At 45.8% G+C, this 25,398-nt stretch overlaps 1 protein-coding gene across 7 annotated transcripts in view; it reads right to left on the reverse strand.

Annotated features, from left to right (window-relative positions):
- Window positions 1-25,398, reverse strand: part of CHD3 (chromodomain helicase DNA binding protein 3) — a 1,560,957-nt gene that overhangs the window by 1,026,316 nt on the left and 509,243 nt on the right. The window lies entirely within an intron of this gene.

The following is a 25,398-nucleotide window of genomic DNA, read 5'->3' on the forward strand; positions in this document are numbered from 1 at the left end:
TTTTAAAAATATCCCTCACAAACCCATTTTATTCTCTTTTAAAGTGAAAGAACATTAAAGAAAGGGCAATGAAACTTCAGCAATTTAAGAAAGAAAGCAGAACACCGTGCCTTTAAGTACTCCTTGCCCTACAAAGGGCCATCATGGCCTGTAGGTGACAGTTGCACAACTTCTTCTTGACAAAGTAAGTAACAGGATAGTATAAACCAAAATGTATCGCTTCCATTGGACAGGGATGGTTGCTTAGGATTTCAACTGAAATTCCCCTGAGAGAGCAAAGATTACGGGTAAGAAACCATTCCTTCTCTCTCCAAGGATCTCTATTGGAAATCGAAACCAATGAATAGAATGGTTGACTCATTCCCTAAGCTGTGAGGAAAGACTAAAACAAGGTATAAAACTTAAAAAAAAAAATAGATTTCTCAGAGAGGCTTGATCTGCTTGGACATCTGCTCTAGAATCTGAATCAAAGCAATAGTGTCTTGTAAATCTGTGAACAGATCTCCATGTTACTGACTTGCACATTTTAGAGATTGGAATGGGCTTTCAGTTTTCCAGGTAATGTTTTGTAAGCTTTCTGTTAGCACGGGATGATGAAAGAGACTATCCAACTAGATAGGATTGTTTTGATGTGGCAAAAACTAGTTTGAAAGTACAAGTTACTTACCTCCGGTAACTATGTATCTGGTAGAGAAGTTCTAGCCGCAGATTCCTTAACGACGTAGAATTATCCCCAGGCGTGAGACTGGACCCGGAAAACTTTCTTGCCCCAGCATCTCTGCGCGCCGGGGGGCGGTACCTCGCGACTCCGCCCTGACGTCTTCCACGGGCGTGACGTCAGCGAGGTCACATAAGCCCCACCCCGGCGCGCTGACGTCAGTTTTCTTCGGAGAACTTTTCCGCACCACAGCGCGGAGCCATCACAACAAAACTGAGGAGAGCATGGGAACAGTGTGCGAAAAAATCAGAGAAACAAAACAGAGAGAAACAAAAGGTGAGGAACAGCACCAGTGGGCACAAAGGTACCAGAAGGCTATAGCAGCGAAGCCATAGCAGGGAAAGAGCAGAGCACCACTCTGAGGAACAACTGTGCAAGCCAAGGCAATAGCACCAGGTGGCACTAAAGTACCAGCAGTCCATAGCAGCGAAGCCACTCCGAGGAACAACCGTGCAAGCCAAGGCGATAACCATCCTGGAGGCACAAGCATGTGAAAGCGCCATAACACAAAAAGAGAGAGAGAGAGAGAGAGAATGAGAGAGAGAGAGAGTCTGCAACCACAAACCACACAGTGAAGGGCCACAGGTCCGGAACAGAGGAGCAACAGCAATCCACCCCCAGACTACACCGTCAAGGAGGGCCATATCCCCTGAAAGGAGCAGGAGGCCAAAGGACAGGAAAAGAATCCCCAGCGTAGAAGACCGCGAGGGGATCAGAAGCTCCAAACAACCAGAGGGAAAAAGAGCAAAAGTAGGCCCCTGCAATGGAGAGAAACCAGTCGGAGAGATGCAAAGGTACGCAGAAACCAACCAACCCTGTATCAAAAGAAAAAAAGGGGTGAGGGGGGGGAACAATCAAGCAGAACCGGACAGCCTGACCGGAAGAAAGCGAAGAGAACACCCACAGAAGACAAGCCACCCAGAGGGAGGCGAGTGCGGAAAACCAAGCTGAGGGTCCTCGCAGAACGGGGAGGAAGGGCGGGTCGTGAAGGAATCTGCGGCTAGAATCATCTCTACCAGATACATCGTTACCAGAGGCAAGTAACTTGTACATCTGATAGAAACTACTAGCCGCAGATTCCTTAACATAGAATAGATACCCTAGCCATACCCAGAAGGGAGGAGGGCCTGGGAGAGAGCCTCCCCAGCAGGAGAGACACAGGGCCCCAGCAGGGGACATGTCACAGGGACAAGAAGGGAAGGCCAGGAGATCCCAAGCCCAACCGAGGGAGAACCGCCTGAACACCCCGTAGGGGCAGACAGCGCCCAAAGAGCCTCAAGGAACAAAAGAACCACCTCAGCCCCAGGGAAAAGAGGCAGAACTGGAGGCAGGGCCCGCCGTAAGAAACACACACACAGTGATAGAAAACAGCTGAACACACCTCAGCCGCAAACAGCGGACAAGGCAGGAAGGGCTCCGCCGCCAATAGCGCAGGCGTAAGAAGAAAGGCACAGTCGCGCAAAGCCCCAGCGGAGGCAGAGGCACAAGGGAACACATCAAAGGCGACAATGGTGTACCAGAACAAGCAGGCATGCGCAGGCAACACCACGGAGCAGTTCACCCAGAACAAGCCAGGCGCAAGCCGAAGGCAGAAGCCAGGGAGGGCCGGGACACACCCCAAAGGAGGGGCCGGTCCAGAAACACACACTGACCCACGAAAGAAGTGGGACCAGGCAGAAGAGAAAGAGAGACACAGAGAACGGCCCCAAGCCATCAACCAGAACACAGAAAACCAAGAAAAGCCAGTCCCCGTGGAACACCAGACAGAGGACCAGGCCGAAACGCCGGGCAGAAGGGTGGAATCGCCACAACACAATGCTGCAGACAGCAGGCCAGACAGGTCTAGCGGCGTAGCGAACATGGAGGAGGACAGACCTGGGCGCAACGCAAGCAGCGCCAAGACAATTGTCAAAGAAATCGCACCTGCGATATACTGAGACGCCATGGAGAGCAAGGAACCTGAAAAGGTTGACCACACCTCCCCAGCACATGACAGAGCTATATGTAATAGCTACAAGTACCCCACATAGGGTATGCTATGTCCCAAGAAAACATGGGAACACCTCGTAGGAAAAAGTTACGCAGCAGAGGACAAACAGAAAGACCTGCGGGTAGAACCGCAGACGGTTTGCCAATCAGTCAATAAAAGAAGACACAAAAGGCCCAATTTCAGGACCTACATGGGCTTACCAAGCAGCCAAAACCACAAGTCAAAAAAGGGGGCTGGACCAGCAGCCAACAGCGCCAAAGGGCCAACCGAAGGACCCTGAAGGCACACCAACCACACAGAACTCACAACCGGGGCTACCGAACGCTAGACCCCAGAAAAACAATGGGAGAACACCTCCCAGAAATACAGCAGAGGACCAACATACAGGTTTACTGAGGGGGAAGAGGAGGAGGAGGAGGACGAAGCCCCGCAAAGAACCGCTGAATGGCAGAATCCGCAGGGGCGTGAAACAAAAGAGCGCCATCGAAAGGGAGGTCAACCAGACGCTCCCTAACATTCTCAGGGAAAACACTATCCCTCAACCAAGCATGGCGACGGTGGGCTAGAAGCCATAGTGAGACCAAGAGCCTCAAAGACATCTAGAGCCGAGCAAAGAATAAACGCGGGCAGCTCCTGGCCATCCAACACATGGTGCCGCAGATCAGCGCAGGGACCCTCTTGAGAAGCACAAGACAGAAGGGACTCCACGGAATCCCACAAACTGTAAGTGTCTCTGGCCAACACACAAAGCATTGAGCGCCCGCAAGGCAACACTGGAGAAAGCGAAGATGTTATGCCCCCATGAATCTAACCACCGGGTCTCCCGTGACGGAGGAGACAACACCAAAGGCAAGGAAGGAAAGACAGTCTGCAGTAGAAGGGCCCCTGGTAGAAGGGTGGAAGGAAAGGCAGACTGGATCATGCGGAGCAGGACGGTGGTGGTGCAAGAGCGACTGGGGCACCGGGTCCCCTGTGGCAGGACGCCCCCAAGCCCCCAAGAGAGAATTATGGAGCGAAGCTTCGAAGGGAAGAAGCAGCTCCCGTCCACCAGAGCCCTGATGGAGAACATCAAGCAAATGGTCCGCGGGGAAATGGGCAGCCGGGTCACCCATGCGCAAAATCCCAGCGGCCGTGGAGACAGCCCGAGCGAAGGCAGCACTCGCCTCCGTAGGGCAACGCGGTGGGGAGAGCAATTCCTCTGTGGGCGACAGCTGTAAGCTGAGCCGGCCATCCCCCAGCCCAACCGGAGGAAGAATCGGCCAAGCTCGAAATGGGGGAAGGTTGACAGACGAGTGGGGAACCTGAGGCGTCTCTGGGGAAGACTGTGGGCGCAGGGACGGCGAAGAGCCGTCCTTGAGAGACGCCGGGGGAAAAAGCCACAACGCGGCGTCCCGTCTCCGGGGAGGAAGAGACAAAAAGTTGACAAACCTCTGGAGACGAGGGGGCCTCTGAAGAACAATCGACAACCCGACACCGGCAAGGCGCCGTGCAGTCTGCCACTGGCACCAGCGCAACGTCGATCGGGGTAAGGGGACACCGAGATGACCTCTACCACACCTGCGCAGCACGGGGTGGGGTCGGAGCCGGGGCGGCGAAAGAACGGCGCCGAAAAGGCGCCTACTCGAACTCTGACGAGGCAGCTGCCTGCGTGGAGAGACGGGGTGGACCCGGGGACGCCCCTAGCCAGACACTGCGGCGCCGCCAGGGCCGACAGCAGCCGGCACCTGAGCGGCGTCAGCTCGGCCTCGGACATGGCCGCCGCCTGCCCAGAGGACCGAGGAGGACTCGGGAAGGAGCCATGAGTCCCGGCAACCTCCCGTGACACCACAGGGACCCCCACGGGGGTTTGCGGTGAGGCAGAGGCGCTGTGGGCCGAAGTGGGGAACCCCGTAGGGTCGCACCTCGACGACACCACACCTTCAAGACCTGAAGCCAAACCTGTTGGCGCCGTGGCCGGAGCCGCCGGCAACTTCGCAGAAGGCCCCGCACATGACAAGGGATCCGCAGGCGTCCCAGGAAGAGGAGGAGGAGCCAAGGAGGCCTGCAGGGCCGCAGCATAGGCCTCCATTTGGACTCTGGTTGCCCCCACGCCGGGAAACAGCGGGTAGGGTGGCGACGCGAGAACCCGCGCCCCACACAGGGCGGGGACTGGGCCTCGGGGACAAGCTGCGACACTTACAAACGGGTGATCGACGCCCCTGCGGCCTCAGAGCAGGACGAAGCAGCGGTACTGACGCCGACCGGGACATGTGGGCCGAAAGGAGTTTCATCCGGCGCTCCCGCCGGGACTTCAGCTTCATCTACTGACAGGCCTTGCAGTCCGTGGAGTCATGGTGCTCACCCAAACACCACATACAAATGGGGTGAGGGTCCGTCGCCGACATCTGGCGTGCGCAAGACGAACCCGTCTTGAAGCCCGAAGGCATTCGCACACTGTTCTCAAAAAGAAATGCAAAGCGTGAAAAGAAGGCCTGAAAGCAGGCCAGGGACACAATCCGGATCCGCGTGGCACACGGAAAAGAAGGAAACTGATGTCAGGGCGCCGGGGTGGGGCTTATGTGACCTCGCTGACGTCACGCTTGCGGAACACGTCAGGGCGGAGTTGCGAGGTACCGCCCCCCAGCGCACAGAGATGCTGGGACAAGAAAGTTTTCCAGGTCCAGTCTCACGCCTGGGGATAATTCTACTTTAAGGAATTTGCGGCTAGTAGTCTCTATCAGATACAATTGGTTGGTCTTTCCCAAATCCCTAATCTTGTCCAGATAAAACTTTCACACTCTTCTCACATCAATAGTGTAGATAGACCACTCTGCAGCAGATGAGGGGTTTCATAAAAGGTGGGTAAGGTAATAATCTGACTGACACGAAAGTCTGAAATTACTTTAGGGAGAAATTTGGGACAAGTTCTAATCACTACCCTTTTACTGTAGAAAACTGTGTATAGTTTGTGGGTACATAGAGCCTACATTTTGGTAACTCTGAGTGCAGACATTATAGCGACTAGAAAAAAAAACTTCCAAGACAGGAGTTGTAGAGAATCCTTATGTATAGGCTCAAAAGGAGGACCCATGAGACATGAGAAGACAATATTTAAATTCCACAGAGGTGATGGTTTTCGAATGGAAGGATAAACTTTCAAATGTCTTGGCATCGGCTGATATCGTGACATTGATGAACATCTCAATGTTGATGGTTCATCCAAATCAACATCGTATATGTCCTTGATGTAAAGCCAGCACTTGACAGCGAACAAGTAGGTTCTGTACCTCTTCTTGACATCAATGTCCTTGATGTTGACTCTCACCTTGGCTTCTCTTCTTGGATCACCTCGCGAGAGTCCTCAGAGGGTGAAAGAGGTGCATTGGTAGAGGGAGCAGCCTCTTATCACCCCTCAGATGTCTCTCCAGCCAGGGAATCTTGCCTTTTTCATTGTTTTCATGGAAATGTAGGCAAATCTTCTTGAGCTCTCTCAAGCTTTGCCTGAAGAAGTAGCTGCAGTGTCGACAATTTATGGGATTATGGCTATCTGGCAAACATACAATACCAAGCCTGCTCCAGTCTGTTTTTGCCATTTTACTCCCACAATCTGGCCACTTTGCAAAAAGAGATGGCATTCAGCAAAAACAATTCCTGTCAGGAAATCATCTCAAAATAATCTCTTCCCTAAAGGACATCGAGTGACCCACTTGAAGTGAATTTAAGAAGAAGAAAAACCTTAAAAAGGACGAGCTCTGTGCTCCAATTGTTAACATGATGTTCTTGATTAGTTGTAATTCATGTTTTGGTCCAGATTGTGAGGTTTTGGATGCTTTCTGTAAATCTTGCAAAGATTTATGATGAGAGTGCACCCTTATCATGCATTCATCTTATTATGGATTGATCAAAATATTGTTGTCTCTCAGGGGGTCTCCTTTGATAATCATTTGCAAGGAATAGTCCTGCCCAAGTGCGGGGGCCCAATAGTGCATTTTCCAAAGTCACATTTTTTTTGTTATCTTTGCCTTACTTTGGAAAGGTCAGGCGGTACATATGAAAAAAATTGAAAACTTTACAGCCTTAAGACAGGCTATATTGCCAGTTCCAATAATTCACTAAGTGACATTTTAAAAACCTTCTTCACCTTCTTGTAGAAACTGTTTTTATTTTATTTTAAAGTGGATGTCAGGTAAAGATAGAGCAATGTAACTATGTAGGCTGCACCGATGCATGAAAGGCAATAGACCACTTAGCCTTTAAGGGCACCTTAACCTCCAAAGATATCAGGTATCAGAGCGCTTTACATGAGCACCAGTCTTGTTATAGATGGACACATTCATTTTTGTTGGGCACGGGGCGATTAAGTCATTTGCCTATAATCACAGGATGTTGAGCGTTATTGCCGAGACTCGGACCCGGTTCCCCAGCTTCGAGGTAGATGGCTCTAGCTGTAAGACTACATGCTCTCCCCTAGTTTACTCAGTTCTTTTTTTTCCGGCTCCTGGTGATGGGATCCAGAGAGGCAGCTAATAACATGCAAGGTTCAAAAGTGTATTCTTTGGAGGGCAAATGCAATAACAACAATTGATGAACAGAATGCAGAACAATGTCATACATTCACCCCAATATAGAGATCTGGGCCTAAATCCATTGTTTTTTGCTCACCATGCCATTCCAGTTTGGACCCAGTCATATGCAAATCAGTCTTGACCCTGTGCCTCATGGGAATAGTCCAGCCCGAACTGCCAAGCCAGGTCCTCCCTGGACTGGAACCAAGCATACTAGGACCGGTTTCTGGGTTTCACCCCTCTTCAGCCAGGATAGCATGATTCCAGTGGCATGGAGAGCACGGGACCCACGTCTGAGCATACCTGTCCCACTCTGGGTGACAAATGCAAAAACAACAATTGATGGACAGAATGCAGAACAATGTCATACATTCACCCCAGTACAGAGATCTGGGCCTAAATCCATCGTTTTTTGCTCACCATGCCATTCCAGTTTGGACCCAGCCATATGCAAATCAGTCTTGACCCAGTGCCTCATGGGAACAGTCCAGCCCGAACTGCCAAGCCAGGTCCTCCCTGGACTGGAACCAAGCATCCTAGGACCGGTTCCGGGGTTTCACCCCTCATCAGCCAGGATAGCATGATTCCAGTGGCATGGAAAGCACGGGACCCACGTCTGAGCATACCCATCCCACTCTGGGTTACAAATGCAAAAACAACAATTGATGGACAGAATGCAGAACAATGTCATACATTAACCCCAGTACAGAGATCTGGGCCTAAATCCATTGTTCTTTTGCTCACCATGCCATTCCAGTTTGGACCCAGCCATATGCAAATCAGTCTTGACCCTGTGCCTCATGGGGACAGTCCAGCCTGAACTGCGAAGCCAGGTCCTCCATGGACTGGAACCAAGGATCCTAGGACCGGTTTCGGGGTTTCACCCATCTTCAGCCAGGATAGCATGATTCCAGTGGCATGGAGAGCACGGGACCCACGTCTGAGCATACCTGTCCCACTCTGGGTGTCAAATGCAAAAACAACAATTGATGGACAGAATACAGAACAATGTCATACATTCACCCCAGTACAGAGATCTGGGCCTAAATCCATCGTTTTTTTGCTTACCATGCCATTCAAGCTATCCTGGCTGAAGAGGGGTGAAACCCCGAAACCGGTCCTAGGATGCTTGTTTCCGGTCCAGGGAGGACCTGGCTTGGCAGTTCGGGCTGGACTGTCCCCATGAGGCACAGGGTCAAAACTGATTTGCATATAGCCAGGTCTAAACTGGGGTGGCATGGTGAGCAAAAGAATGATGGATTTAACCCAGATCTCTTGACTGGGGGTGAATTTTTGATTTGTTCTGAATTCCGCGCATCAATTGTGTGTCCTTTGCTTTCTTTGGAGGGCAGACTGATTCAGCAACACAATAGCAGCTGATCCTAATTCCTGCTGCTCACTAAGATTGAGAACCTAGTTAATCCTCTTCAAAAGAAAAAAAACGTGGAATTGCAAGGCAAACTCTTATACTGACTCTATCTGACGTGACCCAGAAGTCCATGGATCAATGTAGGTGGCATGTCTCTTAGGCAGCCCTATCTTGGTAAGGATATATCAAGCAAGAAATGAGTTACCTTCTTTTAAGTCTAGTTCTCGACTGTTGGTATCTTTCATATAGTCACATACTTGAATCACTTCCCGTCATCAGGCAGTAAACACCATTAACTTTATATAGCAGTAAAGTGTTAAAATGCACATAGGCCTCAACAATACTGTTTGTTTAGTAGCACAATTTGAACTTTGGCCAATGAGGAGGAAAGCGCTAAGCTTACCTACTCCCACTAGAGGCCACCATAGCTCAGATTTCATAGCACAAACTGGGAGTAGAGTACATATTAATTGAGCTGTGGCGGGGGAGAAGGGAGGGTTGCATAGAAATATATGAAAGATACCAAAGAGGAGAACTGAAAATACAGGTAACTAGCTTTGGATCTTTCACATATTCATGTGCTTGAACCATGATAGCAAGCAGTAGATATCAATTAAAATGAAGTGAGAAGCAGGCTCGCCTTTACTGAAACAGGTTATGGAGGGCTGTGTGTCCCACTGGTGAAACTGCTGCTACAGTCACGTCCAGGCAGCAGTGCTTTGTGAATGTGCGCCTCCTCTGCCAGCTAGCCATACAGCAGATGCTTGAAAGGGCACAGCAGTGTAGAATAATGCTGCAGTCCGTGCTATGCTCCTGGTGGAATACGCCCTCACCCAACTCTGGAGTGGGCACTTTGCATTTCTATGGCAAAAGGCAATGCAGGCTGACAGCCAGCATATTATTCATTATGTGGGCAGGGTTTGGCCTATTCCTAGATAGTTTAAGGACACAAATAGCTGTTCAGACAAGTGAATGTCTTTCTATAAAAATGTTTCTATAAACGTAATGCACCTGCACATATCAAGAGAGTGCAATGACTTTTCTGCTGACGTTGTGAGATTTGGAAAGAAAGAGAGCAGAATGACAGGCTTATTCAGTTGCAACTCAGTGAGGACTTTACGTACAAATTTAGGATTGGTCCGTACTATGACTTTATCCTTCATGAAGCGGAGAAAGGTTTCTTTAACCATAAATGCTTGCTTATCTCCTGCTCTGTTTTCCAGGAAGGAAAATGTTACTTACCAGTAACTTCGGTTCTCCAGTATTGGTATCTTTCATAGATTCACATGCTTGAAGTATTCCTCCTCGCCAGACTGGGAACCCTCTGTAACAATGTTAACACAGCAGTGTAGCACTACAATCAATAACATAGAGTTTTACAATGGAGTTTAATAAGCCATTCACATCATTATGTGTGATTTGAACTATAGCCAATCAGAGCCCAGGACCCTCAGGTGCTCTCCCCGTAGGCTTCAAATTTACAGATTTTTTTGAGCTCTTAACATGTAATCTGAATGAGTATAATTGAAGCCTCATGACAAGGGGAGGGTAGTGGGTTGCACATGAATCCACAAAAGATACCAATGATGGAGAACCAGAGTTACAAGTAACTTTTTTCCTTTCCCAGCATTTGATCTTTCATGGATTCACATGCTTGAACTGAGATTACCACAGCAATACACAACAAAAATAGAGGATGGCAGGCATGAGGCTTACCTTCCATGTAGCAGCCTCCCAAATCTCTTTGAGAGACAGTCCTGCAAAAAGGGCCATAAGGGCTGCCATTGCTCTTATAGAATGATCAAAGTGTTAGTCACGAACTGATAAGATTTTGTAATGCAAGAAACTATCCATCTTGCTAAAGTTTGGTTAAAAACCGGACCTTCTTTAATAATTGTACCAAAAGCAAGAAACAGGAGATCTCTTTTGCGGAAAGACTTTGTGGCTTCTAAATAGATCTTAAGGCATCTTATTACATATCATGAATGCAAGAATCTCCTTTCACTTCAGATAGTTCAATGTAGAAGGTACCTTAGGAATGCACTTTGGATCGGTCATTAAAGCTCCTTGCATGAGAATGCTTGTAGCTCACTAACACTTATAGCTGAAACACTCTCTCTCTCTCTCTCTCTCTCTCTCTCTCTCTCTCTCTCTCTCTCTCTCTCTCTGTCTCTCTCTCTCTCTCTCTCTCTCTCTCTCTCTCTCTCTGTGTGTTTTTCACAATATATTATATATTAGCTCTGTGAATGAATTTGAAGGGTGGACACATTAAACTCGGTAAAACTGTATTCAATTGCCACTCTGGCACTAGTTTCGTAGCTGGAAGGAACATTCTAGAAAGCCTCTTCATAAATTCTTCAATTATTTAATAGGGAAATTACAATACGTTCTTTGGTTTTCTTAAAAAAATTGAAATTGGAGCTAAGTGTACTTTAATTGAAGTAACACATAGTCCATTTTTGCTAGGCTTAAAAAATACGCTAATAATTGATAAAGCAACTTTGTGAGTGGGTCTAACCTTTGGCGCTTGGTCCATAAGAAAAAATGCTTCCATTTGCATTGTACGTTTTTACTGCGTAAGATGGCCTTGCAGCATCAATAACCTATCTACAATCCTTCAGGATCACCAAAAGTTTGACTTCTATGTCCTCATGAGCAATGCTGTTAACTTTAAGGATTGAAGGTCTTGATGTAGAATGTTTTCAATGTTTCTCAACAGGCATGGATTGTATCTGAAATGGATAGGTGTTTGTGCCAACATGTTCCATAGCTCTACGAACCAATGCTAGTGAGGCCAAGCTGGAGCTATTAATTTACCTATGCATTGTTTCATCCCGAGTTTGCAAAAGACCCTTGATATCAGAGTTATGGGTTAAAGATAAATGAATTTTCCTGTCTAGTCCTCTGCAAAAGCATTTCTGCCTGACCCTAGACATGGCCATCTGCTGGAAAAAATTGTGTATTCGCATTATTTTTTGGCTGTCGCAAACATGCTTTAATGTAGAGTGCAATTTGTAAAGTAGCTGACTGTCATCCAACTGCCATTCGTGAATATTCAAGTAGGTCGACTTAAACAATCCGTCATTTTGTTGTTCAGTGCTAGAACATGTTCTGCAGAAAAGTCCATATTGTAGTGAATTGCCTATCACTGCAATTTTTGGGCTTCCTTTCGAAAGCATAAGAGACTTTGTCCCCCTTGTTTTAGGATATAAAACATGGTTGTGGTGTTGTCTGTTCGAATTCTGAACATCCTGCACCAGCAGGAAGGCTTTCAATGCTAGCCTTAATGCTCTTAACTCTAGGATATATAGATGTATGCTGCACTCTTCTGTCAACCATAGCCCATTTGTTTGTAATCCATGAAGATGAGCACCCCACTCTGTGAGAGATGCATCCTTTTTAAGAAAAAAAAGGTGGTTTTACTGGATTCAATAGTCGTTGACCTTAGAAAATATTGTTCCTTACTAACCACCACTAGAGCGACTTTTCGTAGGAGGAGTCACATACACACATGAGTGTCTCAATCTCATGAAATTCGTTGCCATTTGGCATTCAATTGCTCCTGAACAACCCTCATGTGTAATTGACAATGGGACATCAGAAGAATGCATTAAGCCATTGTCCCCAAGATCACCTTCACTGTCCAACCATGGTGGTGGTTCTATTTGCAAAGATATACATTGCCAAATCATTGTTTCTCCTCTTTTTTGTTATTGATTGCTAATCCTGGACTCAAGAGTGCTTTCATGACAGATTGGTCATATGAAATGCCTGGTCCTAAGTGAGGGTCTAAATGAGCCAGTTGTCTAGATATAGATATACCATACTTCACCTTATGGAAGAAGCTACTGGTGCTAGGCACTCGGTGAAGTCTCTTCGGTCTGAGTTTAGGATGAACGTTAATGTCTTGAACTGGAAGTGAGGACTTGCTACCATAAAATAGAGGAATCTCCTGTGCTTTACATGAAGTGGAATATTGAAGTAAGCATCTCCAAGATCTATGGATGCCACGTAGCCTTCCTCCTTAAAGAAAAGCAACATTTATTGAGGAGTAACCATCTGGAAACCCTGAGTTTTCATGAACTTTTTAAGAATCCTTTAGTCTAGGATGGGTCACCTGTCACCTGATTTTCTCTGGAATAGAATTATTGAGAGCTTACTCCAGTTGGTATCTTCTCTATAGCTCCTTTTTGCAAAAGTTTGGCAATCTCCAATAATAGCTTAGCGAGGTGCTTGTAATTCTCTATCTTTGGAGGAACATCTTGTGATTTTTCGGCAACCGCAATTCACTATGTAAAGTAACCATCTGTCTGATGTTAAAATTTTGTTTGAACTTTGACATTCTGCCACCTACTGGCAGCTTTGATAGGAGGCTTACTATGACAGGAAAGTCATTTTCTTCCCCCTTTGGAGGACTGGTTATCTCTTCTTTTTTGTCCCTTGTTATTTTTGCAGTTATTCTGTACTCCTTGCTGCCTTTGTAGCCTGTGGCTTTGCCAATATGTTCCATACCGCCTGTAGGAACGAAAATATGACTCCTGATTGTAGGGTCTGCGACCTCAACCCCTATTGTTTTTGTATTGCTGTCTGTTTGCAAGATACCTAATGATCTAGCAGTTTCAGTGTGTGCTTTATCTGCAGGGTATCATCCACTTTATTTCCAAAAATGTTCAAGCCATTGAAAGGCATGTCCACTACTCTGGACTAAAAGAAGTACTCTTTAACCAACCATACCGTCTCATAGTGGTAGCATGGCCTATTTAACGATAAGCACAAGTTAAAGTACTTGTTAGAGCGATTTCTTTGAATGGTTATGGTGTATGTCACCACACTCAAAGTAGTTCCAAATGGATGGGTGCTCTATTCCCAGGACTAACTGTTCTAAAACCCCCAAATCAATAACATAAATCACAAAAAATGGATGGGAAGGGTACACCACAAAGTAACTGCACAAGAGCAGAATCTGTTCTCATTGATATCCAGCAGATCAAGTTCAAAATCACAAGTACAGAAGACTAAATGTGATTCTAAAAAAAATATTTCTTTCATTTCACAACGTGATTACAAGCACAGACTTCTCAGGGCTAGGTTAAGCTCTTCAAAACCAATTATTTTTCATGATTTCAAATAACTCAAAGCATTTCATAAACCCAGCAGTCACCTGTCTAGATTTCAGACAGTGTAGGAGGCTGGCTTAGTATATGGTGCATACTTGTTTAAATCCAGACCACCCTTATGGTGATTTTAGTGGTCTTAGACAACCATAGAAAGCTCTCTAAGTGGTAGCTGTGGAGAGCAGCCTTCAGCCTTAGTCCAGAAGGAGTGTTAAGCAGCTTGCTTTACCAGAACTAATTATATAGTGTAGGTTAAACAAAAAAAAACACATAGTGTAGTTATAAAAATTGTTATATTACACTCTTACTAACACATTTTGTATATCTCCTACCTGGAGATATGAACACAGTACACACAATATTTCAAAAGGAAACAGGTAAGCAAGCACACATACACAGTGGTCTCCAGGGGGGAGACCAAACCATATGCTAAAGAAGTGGAATGCGAACAGCGACCGAAGTCAAGACTTGACCCAGAAGACTCAGAAGGGCTGGGGAACCAAGGAACCACCTGAGGTAAATACCCAGGAGCCCCACGGACGCAGTGTGCAGAGTGGAAACACAGCCGCGTACTCCATGCAAGTCAATGGGGAAGTCCCGGTTGCAGTTTTGAAGAAGAAGGACCCTTCCCAGTTGACCCTGAAGAAACCCCGTGGAAGATGGAAGGTTGGAGAGCCACCCCACACGTAGATATCCCAGGAACCAGGAAACCTACACCAGAGAAGCCGGGTGCATAGGTGCTAAGTGACATCCGAAACCGCTGTAGACCACAATGGAGGACTTCAGTGAAGATGCCGCTGAAGAAGAAGGAGAAAGAGTCCAGTGGAATCCAAGGATGGATTCCTGAAGAGAAGTACCTGCAAGCAGAGGGAACGGAGTCTATGCTACTCGGGAGTGACCAGGAGTCACGGAAGACCAATGACCACCTATGACAAAAGATGCAGGAGAGTTGACAGTGACCATGTCGCTGTGAGGACCAGGCGACGCTGTGTTCAGGTGCCGTTCACAAGCTATCCCATTTTGGAAGTCGAGAACCACGGGGTCGGTGTCCAGTGGAAGCACCAACAAGCCTTGGCAGCAGCAATAGACGTGGCAAATGAAGAAGGTGCAGTGTCAGGACCAGCAAGGTCCAGGGGACTCACCAAAGGCAGGAGAGTCAGAGCAGTCACTGAGCAAGCAGGGCGCCCACTGAAGTCAAAGAAGACCCTCAAGAGGACCCACAGACCAAAGGCACAGGAGTCGCAAGAGGACCTCGAGCATCTCACTAAAGATGCAGGCCCATGGGGCAGAGGATACAGTGAGGACAAAGATCTTGGCAGGAAGAGATGTTGGAGACTGAAGATTCTTGAAGCCAGAAGATCTCTGAAGGGCAGAGTGGACAAGCCGTGGCAACAGCAAGTCTACATGGTGCACAGGGATGCTGTTCCAGTAAGATTCCAACGAGGGATACTGGCTTCAAACTTGCTGAGAAGACAGTGCAGGCCTCGAGGGAGTTACAGAACTACCACCTGTGTGGCTGAGCCTTTCAAATTCCGTGGGACGTCAGAAGCAGCAGACTGGTCAGCTTTGTTACGGTACCCTCAGATGCAGGGGAGTGAAGGAGTCACTCCAAGGGAGATTACTTTTGTTGTCCTTGATGCCCACAGGCCTGAAGAAGAACCTGGATGAAGCACAGGCACAGGTGACACAGAAGACTGGCAGGACGACGAGACCAGGAGCAGCAGGATTTTTCCTTCATGCAGTCTCGGTTCCCAAAGCAAAGTCCTACGCAGCCCAAAGTGCCCAGAGGGTAGAAGTTGAAGTGGTTTCCGATCTGAATCTTGTTTAGACGAATCTGAAGAGCCACCCACAAATAAGCCCTTGAGTACCCTAGGGAAATGGTTGGAACGATTCAGGGATCTCTCTCAGAGGAGGGGCTAGGCAGAGGGGAGGATACTCTCATGTCCTTTGTCCAGTTTTTCACAAGAGCGGGAGCCAACGGCTCCCTGAACTGGTTCCAAATGGAGTATGCAAGGAGGGCACCAAATGTGCCCCTTCAAAGCAGTCTAGTTGTGCTGGCAAGCCCCCCAGCCCAATACACTAAGTCCTGTCTGGGAGGTGGTTACACCTCCCTGTGACAAGAAACCTATTGTTCTGCCTTCACCTGCTCGAGCTCGGCTCAGCAGCAGGAGGAGGGCAGAATTGTGTCTGTGGTCGGCAGCAGCACTAGCTTGCTGTGAGACCCTAATCGGCTGGTACCGAGTATACAGGGGGGCTCCATAGGGGAGCCCCCCCAGTGCATGGGATCCTACACTGGAATTGGTATTGGGGTAGGACTCCAACATGTTTGATACCAAACATGACCGGTTTCGGTACAGCCAATATATATTTAGACATCTCGTAGTTGACTTGATGTCCACTATATATGTATAAAATGGCTGACCACACTTACAAAGCCAAAAGAATCGACACCTGTGTTTGTAGGGAGTGTCCTGCTCATGCAGGGCACCCTCACACATATAACCTAGCACCCTGCCTTCAGGATTGAAAGGCCTGCCTTAGGGGTGACTTATAGGTTTTAAGTGCAGTGACCTCAGATCTGAGGAAACTTATATCTTTTGTGAGTGGTGCGAGCACCAGCTCACACAGGCTGCAATGGCAGGCCTGTAGTCACAGTTTGAGTGGTCTCTCATGGGTGGCATAATACATGCTGCAGCCCATGGTAGACCTCTGGTGTACCTATGCCCTGGGTACCTTAGTACCATATACTAGGGACTTAGAAGGGTACACCAGTAGCCAATTGGGAAGGTACCAAAGTACTTACCATAGTCAAATTTAGGGAGAAAATATAGTGACTAGGGTCCTGATTAGCAGAGTCACAGTCAGACTAGTCAGAAAACAATGACACCAGCAAAACGTGGAGGGAACCATGAAAGCAAATCCTACTTTCCTACAGACAGCATATGTCAGCATCACATTTTTGAGAAACGCCATATTGATTAAGTAACATGCCACTTCGGCTTTCTATGCAGGACTCATATAAATGTGAATATTATTAAAAGGTGTTTATCTGCTACATTTTGATGTGATGACATATGCTGTCCAAACTCTAGAAAGGGGACTGCTGAATTTATGAAATGCCTTTTGAGTTATTTGAAATTATGAAAATTAATTGGTTTTGAAGAGCTTAACCTAGCCCTGAAGACGTCCGGTTGTTATGTTCCCAGGTTAGGCCCAATGTAGCTAAGCTGCTCATTTCTTACATTGTCCTATGTTTCACAATTATGTTTTTGCCGTGAACTTTTGCACAGATTTGTATGCACTGCAATGTTGAATTAGTTTCTCTGAAACTACTTTATTTACACATTATCACGATGCTTCGAACATCAAATGTCATTCTATCTTCATCCATGGGGCGACAGAGCTATCTACATATCCTTAACTTCGCTGATCTACAATGTAGAGCGCAAGGCTGCTTTCTATTATAAATAATGAGCATCCTGATAGATTAGCAAGGAAGGCACTTCAGCTGACACTGAGGATCCCTGCATGCTGAGACTTCACCATGCAGCGGTCTGACATCTCTGTGAGGGGGTGTCAAGTTCATGGCCAAGACGGGCTCTTACATTCTCTCCCTCCAGGTAATGAGGTTGGTTCGTCCCTTGGGGGGGATTCTGGGCTTCACACCCACACACACTCTAGGTACACTTAAAGAAGGGTTTCGCATCATAGGAGTACGACAGATTACTGCCTTGTTTATATGCCTGCATATATACACTGTTTTAGCATCATGGTAGAACTGTATCTACTATTTACGCTCTTGGTGCTTGTAATCACTTTCATCTGCTTCTGTCTACTGATTATAGCAGCACATGGATTCTATACAAGAATAACATTGGTTCAATAAATATATTGAAAACATCCCAAAGTGTATTCTGTATATTTCTCTGAGCACGAATAAGCACAAGTGACTGAGCGAAAGGTTCTGATCTGTTTCCACAATCCATGAGGCGGTCAGAGTTGTCATGTTCAGTGGTTGCCAGAAACCATTCGCTTCCCTAGTAGGGTTAGGAGGGCTGATGGTGGCACTGGGAGCTAGCTGGTCTCTAGGCCAATATATACCTGATGGATGTCAATGACAAAAGACTGTTCTTTTGCAGTAATATTGTAGTGTGCCCTTCTCATCCCTGTTTTAGTGATTTAAGGTACAAGTTAAAAATTCCCAGGAGGCATGAATTACGGAAGCAAAAGCACATTCTCCATCCTTTACAATACTTTTTGCCTTGGCTCCGTCTTTTTCTGGTAGTTTTTAGGTCTCTAATGTGATAGCACATGCATGGATTGCCGTCTGTATACAACAGGGGGCTTAGAGCCCGCCCACTGCTCACCATTTGTAGGCTTTATTGTCACTCTCATTTTTCTGCCTTCTATTTGGGCAGCGCATGCCAGTTCACTTCCTCTTCTTTCCTCTGGAGCATAGACCAAGTACAGATTGATTCACTTTTATTAGTGTCTTTCTACTGCAGCTTGTGCTCGGATTGCAGTACTTTTTTCTTTCATATTACCTTCCTCAAGTGACTCTCTCTGAGATGGTTTCTGTTGCCCAGACCCCTTCCTGTTATGCTCGTACGTATGCTTTTCTCCACCCGTGCCCTCTGTGTTCCTTCGGTGTACCCCAAACTCCCAAATTTTTAATTTAGCTTTTTTCTATATGAAAACCTTATTAATCTGCTGATATTATTTAATTTTATAAACAGTTGTGGACCCCCTAAGTATGTTTGGTGGACCCCTGGGATCCACAGACCACAGGTTAAGAACCACCATTCTTTAAACTTTGCCCAAAATTCATAGGAAAATACTCTTGACAAGAGTTTTACTGGTGTCGTCAACGATGATGGGATCCTTGTCGACGAGTGTTTCGAAAACGATGTAGTCATCAACTATAATTCTTTGGATATTGCAGTAGTCAGCTTTGCTAGTGTAAAATCCGTTGACATACGCGTAAGAAGTGCTATCGTTGAAGAATTTCCTTGATGATTCATTAGCAAAATCCTGCAATGTCGACGAAGAGTTGATTGTCGAATGTACGATGCAAATGACTGACCTATAGTCAATGAATTTTTAGTCGTCTACGTCAATAAAGTAATTCCCTTCAGAGACAAATTTTCAGCTGCTGTTATAGACGAGATTTGGAAACCTGTGATCCACCAGGCTGTAGTAATACTTGTGCTGTTGACTTCTTTTGAATGCCCAACTTTAGTTATTTAGTCAAGAACTTCTCACCAGACTCAGACTAACATTTGTTTTTTCAGTATGTTTCTTTGGTTTGTCAACAGCATCTAAAGAAGTGGTAGGTAACAGTTGACCAGTTGTCTGACCAATAGAAGCAGGGTCAAAGGGTCTTACAGCCTGATTAAAAGTCTTGCAGACTAACTTCAGTCATTGAGCCTCAGTATCCATCTATTTACCCAAGGGCGTGGTTTTGTCTATCTTCTCTTCTAAAATGGCTACAGCCAAACTTATTTTGTGGACTTTAAGAGTCTTAGAGGAGAAAGTAAGGCAGATATCCAATTTTTTGGGGTTATTGCAGGAATGGAGGCAGTAAAGGCACTTCGATTGTGGATCCTCAATATAGATCTTTTTCTTTCCACACACCTTACATGCCCAGAAGAGAGATTTATTTTGTCCTAGCCCAGGTATGTTGTAGAAAAGTGTCTTTTGTTGAAAAACTTTCGAATAAAACCATCTACATATATAGCTCTTCTAATGGTTCCTCACTGTGACATGTGGTAGAAAAATCCGACATTGGGAGGGTCAGGCTGGGGAACACCTAAGGGTGCTGGTCTCTGATTAACTGTAGTTTGAATCATACATAATGATGTGAATGTCTCACTAAAGTCTACTGCAAATCTCAATGTTATTGAGTGTAAAGCCTACACTGTTATGTGAGCATTGTTACTGAGGGTTCCTAGTCTGGCATTGGGGAATAATTCAAGCATCTGAATCTACGACAGATGCAATGCTGAAGAAATGATTTTTAGATGCGCTCTGTGGATCGGGTTGAATGGAGAAAGTATGAGCTGACTCAGGATAGTATTAAGCTCCCAGGGTTTTGGTGAGTGTCATACAGGAGGAAATGCTCTGAAAAGTCCCTTAAATTGCTTTATAAGACACTGTGAGAAGAGAGCAGTAAAATTGTCTTTGACTATTCTAAAACTTGAGATTGCTGCCAGATGGACTCGTATTGATGGCATTTTTGGCCCCTCTTGGCTAGGCCACCAAATATGGAAGTATCTGATGGGGTTATGTTTACTGGATGGAAACTTTCGGCTTTGCACAGTAGACAGAAACGCTTCCACCTGACATTATATGTCTTCGTGGTTGCTGGAACCTGGGCTTATGCCACGTTTCTGAATTCTGCAATCAGATCCAAATGACCAAACTCTAAGCTGTAAAGTACCTTGTTGTCAGGCTTAATGACTGGAGATTGTGGTGAAGCAGCTCTCCATTGTGCCTACAGAGGAGCATCTTTAATTGAATTTCTCAGAGTACAGATAGATTCAGGTGATTGGTGAGCCAATACTGGTGTGGCCAGGACAGGGCAATGAGAATCAAAGTACAATGTTCTGCCTTTACTGCCTTTAGAACCCTGGGGATCAAGGGAAACAGTGTAAAGGCATATTGAAAGACATTGGAGAGTTAGATCAAAAAGGAATTGGCCTTGAACCCTGGTTGTGAAAACCTGCTGGTGTGGCACTGGCATTTCCTGCTGCTCTGGGTCACAAACATGTCCAGTGTGGAGCTACACCATTTCAGGAAAATGTAGTTCACTTGATCTTGAGCTCCCACTTGTGGCACTCCGATAGTGTTTGACTGTGTGGGTTTGTCTGGTCATTTTGGCAACCAGGGGGATGCTCCACAGCAGTGTCCACTTGGTGGTAAATAGCTGAAAAAGGGCGGTACCTCGTTCTTGCCCGTTTGGTGATGTAAAACATGGATGTTGTATTGTCCATCCAGATGAGTACTGCTTGATCTGCAAGCATTGAGAGGGACACCTGTAGGCCCAGTCTTTTGGCATGAATCTGCAGGATATTGATATGGAGCTTCTTTTGGGTGTTTGACCAGAAACCTTTGGTTGACAGTTCATGCATGTGAGCTACCCAAAGTCCGTGGGTGCACCCACTGTGAGCACAACTCTGTTTGATGAAGGATGGAATGGAAGCCCCAGGCTGAGATTTGTTGGGAACAGCCGTCTTGTGACATAGATCGTGTCATTCAACATGCCAACTTGCCTTCATTGGCTGTCCAATTCTTCCTGGACAGATCTCATCTGGAGCCTGCAAAAGGGTATAAGACCTATGCAGGATGAACTCAGACCAGCAGAGATTTGTACTACCTGACTGTGACCGACTGCTTGAAAGAGAAGGCCTTTGCCGTGGATTGAAGCTTCATGAGTCTGTGTGCTGAAGGAAAAGCCTTTCCCAATGACGTTCAGTATCACTCCCAAGACATGAAGCTTTGTCTGTTGTTCCACAGCGGATTTGTTGGCATTCAGTGTCAGTCCTAGCCTATGAAATGGAGATCCAGGCAACTGTAAAATGCCTTGCCTCTTCTCTGTCAAGTATACTAGAAAACCTTGCCTTCTGGTAAGGCAAAAATTGGGTGGTCGACCCCTGGTAAATACATTTGTGGGGCTGATTTGAAGCCAAATGGAAGTGCCTTAACTTAGTACTCCTGCCCAATCACTGAAAAGAGGATATATTTCCTGAACTTCGAGTACAAGAGGATGTGGAAATATGCATCTTGAAGATCTAGGGATGCCAGATAATCATTTCTCTGGAGTATCAGGAGGACTTCTTGGAGCGTTAACATGCAAAAGGTTTGTTTTTCAGCAACTTCTTCAGCTTTCTGAAGTTCAAAATAGATCTCAATTGTACTCTCTTCTTCTTTATCATAAATAATCTCGTATAAAATTCCTCATTTCTCTGGGATTTCTGGATCTTCTCTATCGCTTCTTAGTGGGGAAGGAAATTCATTTCCTGTTACATCTCCCTCAAGTGTAGATGATGTTCCTTCCAGGGTAGGCACACAGGTCATTAATGCAGAAACATTAACATATGACCCGAGTGTAAAATCTACACACCCATCAGTCGGATGTTCCATACTCCCATGCGGGGGGCATAAAGGAAAATTCTTCCCCTCCGTTGACATGGAGTTGTTATGAGGCGACAGCTGTAATGAGTCAAAATTGTTTTTGGTTGCGCTAAGAGTATATTTGTGAGGTGCTCCTCTTTCACCCAGAAGATCTCCCACATCCTTGTCTGTGGTTTCTTTTGGGTGCACAGCCCCAGTCATATCCAAATACCCTTGGGGAAAATACGGCCAACCTTGACCTCTGCATTGACTGAAGCCTCTCTTACAGGCCTGGGGTCTCTGAAAGCCATGAAAAGTTGTTAAGTCAAGACAACAATACTGGATAGCGCCCACAGATTTTGCCATATCCTTATCTGTTTTAATATTCTGCAAGGCATCAACATATTTTCCAAACTGTGATTCCATCAAATGGCATTTCCAGCATTTTTGCTTGGAATTCTGGACATAAAGCTATATTTCTAAGCCATCAGTGTCTTCTAAATAAAGTATTTCTGGCCAGCTGGTGAAAGCTGTGTTTGACACATCCATTGGAGAGTCAATGATTGATGCTGATGTTATTGCACCCTCTTTGATGATGACTTTATCAGTCTCACTCTTGTCCTCAATTAGAGGCGACATGCCATGTTATTGATGACAATCATAATTGCCCAAAGTTGCCAAGGTATGTGCAGCCTTGATTAAAATTGCCACGATGGAATTAACTCGTATTGTCCAAATTATCAATGTGCTTGCCATACCTATAAGGAGGTGTTCAGGTTATTTGATCAGCACTAGTCACAGAAATGACAACTGAGTCTGGTTTGGGATGGCTTTTAAGGCGGACCAGAGCCATGTATGAAGTCCTGTAATTCTTTTCAAAACGGTTCACCACTGCTGAAACTTTGGCTAGAAATGTCATCAATTTCAGACATTCTGGCCAAACAAGTCCAGTATAGGTTCAGAACTAATAGCTTTGCGTGCCTTGAAGTCATAGAGAAAGCACTGTTGCTCCACCGAGGTCATTGGGACATTGAATTTATTTAGTTGCTCCTTCCATCAGCGCATGAAAATGGGCTATGTCATCCAAAGGCGAATCAGATTGGATGGGTATTTTGACTCCTTCCTTTGGTATGACATAACCATCAAATTCCTCATTATCTCCACCATCCAGTAGTTTGCCCTATTTTTCCAAATCAGAATACATTGCATCCTAATCTTCCCTTTTGGTAGGAGTTGGCAGGATCACTGGTGGCGTAACTGCCTTTGGAGGCTGGTCCAACGAAGGTGAAAGGGTGGAGGTGTGGAGGAGGAGTTGGCAGCAAAGGTAATAGCGGAGGAAGGGGGTGGAGCTGGAGCTGGAGCTGAAGGCACATTGCAGAGGAAGCAGTCTCTGACAGGTCTCCATTATCTCTTGTAAAGTTGAAAAGATGCAACAGGCACCCTCATGACCTCAGAGTCTGTATAGCAATCCCGAGGTGCATAGGATTAAGGAGGGTTACAAAGGTCTGTGGCCGATAGCCGTACTCCTGGGTAAGGATTCTCATTGCCCAAGGCATTTCTCTCAAACCCTAGGATGAAAAATACATCTAACTGAGTATGGCTCTAGCCAGTGTCAGAGTTGTCCTGGTCACTAAAATCCTTTTCCAATTCAGACACCAGAAATTAGAAAGGAAGGCTTGTTTTCACCTTCAAAGGTAAAAAAGTGACTGGTGTGGAAAAGACTGCTGCCGACAGTCTCACACACAAGGTCGCCGCTTGAGATGGAAGAAGAGTCACCATCAACAGCGAGAGAAAAGAAATGCTTGATGTCGTCATTGACAATGATGTTTTCACAGACGTTGATGATGCCTGTCCCAATAGGAATGTCATCAACGGGAGTTGATTTTTCTTAGTTGTTGACATGAGAGTCACCGACGGGAACGGGACTTCAGTCAGGACATCAAGGGAGCTGGAATTTTGTGCAAGTTTTTGCACAGGTTGGTGGTTGTACTGTCTGGAGTATTTTTCTGAAAATAATCCAGTATTGTTCTCAACGAAGTAAGACCAGTTTTGGAAACTCCATGTTTTCACTTTCATGCCACCTTTGTCAAAGTGCTTGAAAGAACACTTTTACTGAATCATCCCCAGGTGAGAGGGCATCGTCTTCGGAGGGTATTTCTTCTGTTCTAATACTTAAGGGGCCAACATCCTCTCCCTATCCTTTAGGGTCTTTGAAGAAAAGGTATAACAAATGTCCCAAAGTGAAACCTAGTATGCTGCATAAAGGCAATAAATGCACTGAACATGTAGGTCATCAGTATTTATCTTTTTTTTTAACACAGATAGAGCAGGGCTTGAAAAAAATGTTTTTTTTCTGTGAGTGATGATGAAAGTTGGTGTCTGAGGAAAGGCCTCCATAGTCCATAAAAATGGTTGTTTCCCAGCAAATCACCCAAATACAACTTGTATTACAATGAAAGCTGAAGATGAGGCTGGCTAAACTCCAGGGCAGAACAGAAAGGTGTCAGGATAAGGTCAGTGAAAGGTTAGAGCAGGCTCTTTTCGGGGACTCCCTCACACATAACATGCAGTACAAATCTGAGCCATGATGTTCTCTAGGGGAGTAGGAGAGCTTTACACATCCATCTCATTGCCATAAGTTTAGATTGTTTCAAATGAGGTGGATGCGCTACTAAATAAACACTGCTGTTGAGGCCACTGTTTAGTGCTATTTAAAGTCACCAGGAATTCCCAGCCTGACAACATGGAATGATTCAAGCATGTGAATATATAAAAGATCCAATGCGGGAGAACAACTAAGAAAAACTATAATTTGGGCTGCCTTTTGCATTCACAGCAGTGGCCGCTACAACCTCCAACCCTCATCAGTTCTTCTCCAGGACAGGCATGCACGAAGCACCTGAAGTTGTGCTAACCTAATACTCGCAGCTCGACAAACATACCTACCTGTGGATGGCTGAACAAGTCCCAACCCTGTGATAAATTGTCGCCCCCAGTAAGTCAAGACAAAAAATTGTACAGCTTCAGAAAATTACACTTCCAGTAGCCAAAAATATATGTGTTGGACTTATTGTCATCCTGCAGCTTCTTTGCTCCAAAAACCAAAGTTCAGACAAAATAGCAGTGCCAGGAGGATAACTGATAATAGTGACAAGGACATTGCGAAGACAGATTGTGTCTAATCCTAATAGCTCAGCAGTTATGTGTATGCGGGTGCTAAAGGAAGAACATATTGGATGGAGTACCTCTTCAGAACTCCCTACATCTCCAGTTTATTGTGAAGGACACACTGATGAGAAGTTTGTGCACTCACTTAGGGTAACTAGTTGCACAAGAAAGTGGAGAGCCAGAGAGCAATGTTCCCAAAGCAACATGCGCAAAATGAGAGAGCTCTATCTATCTATCTCTGAAGTGCATAAAGCCCAAGATAGCACTATGAACCACTGTGATACAGACTATAGACTATCAGTGTATTATCTGAACAAATATAGAAGACACAATCCAGGATACATATGAAGGAAGCCCACAAGATTTGGTAATGTTTGTCATAA

The sequence above is a fragment of the Triturus cristatus genome, chromosome 12 (assembly GCF_964204655.1).
Source record: "Triturus cristatus chromosome 12, aTriCri1.1, whole genome shotgun sequence".
NCBI classification, from domain to species: Eukaryota; Metazoa; Chordata; class Amphibia; order Caudata; family Salamandridae; genus Triturus; species Triturus cristatus.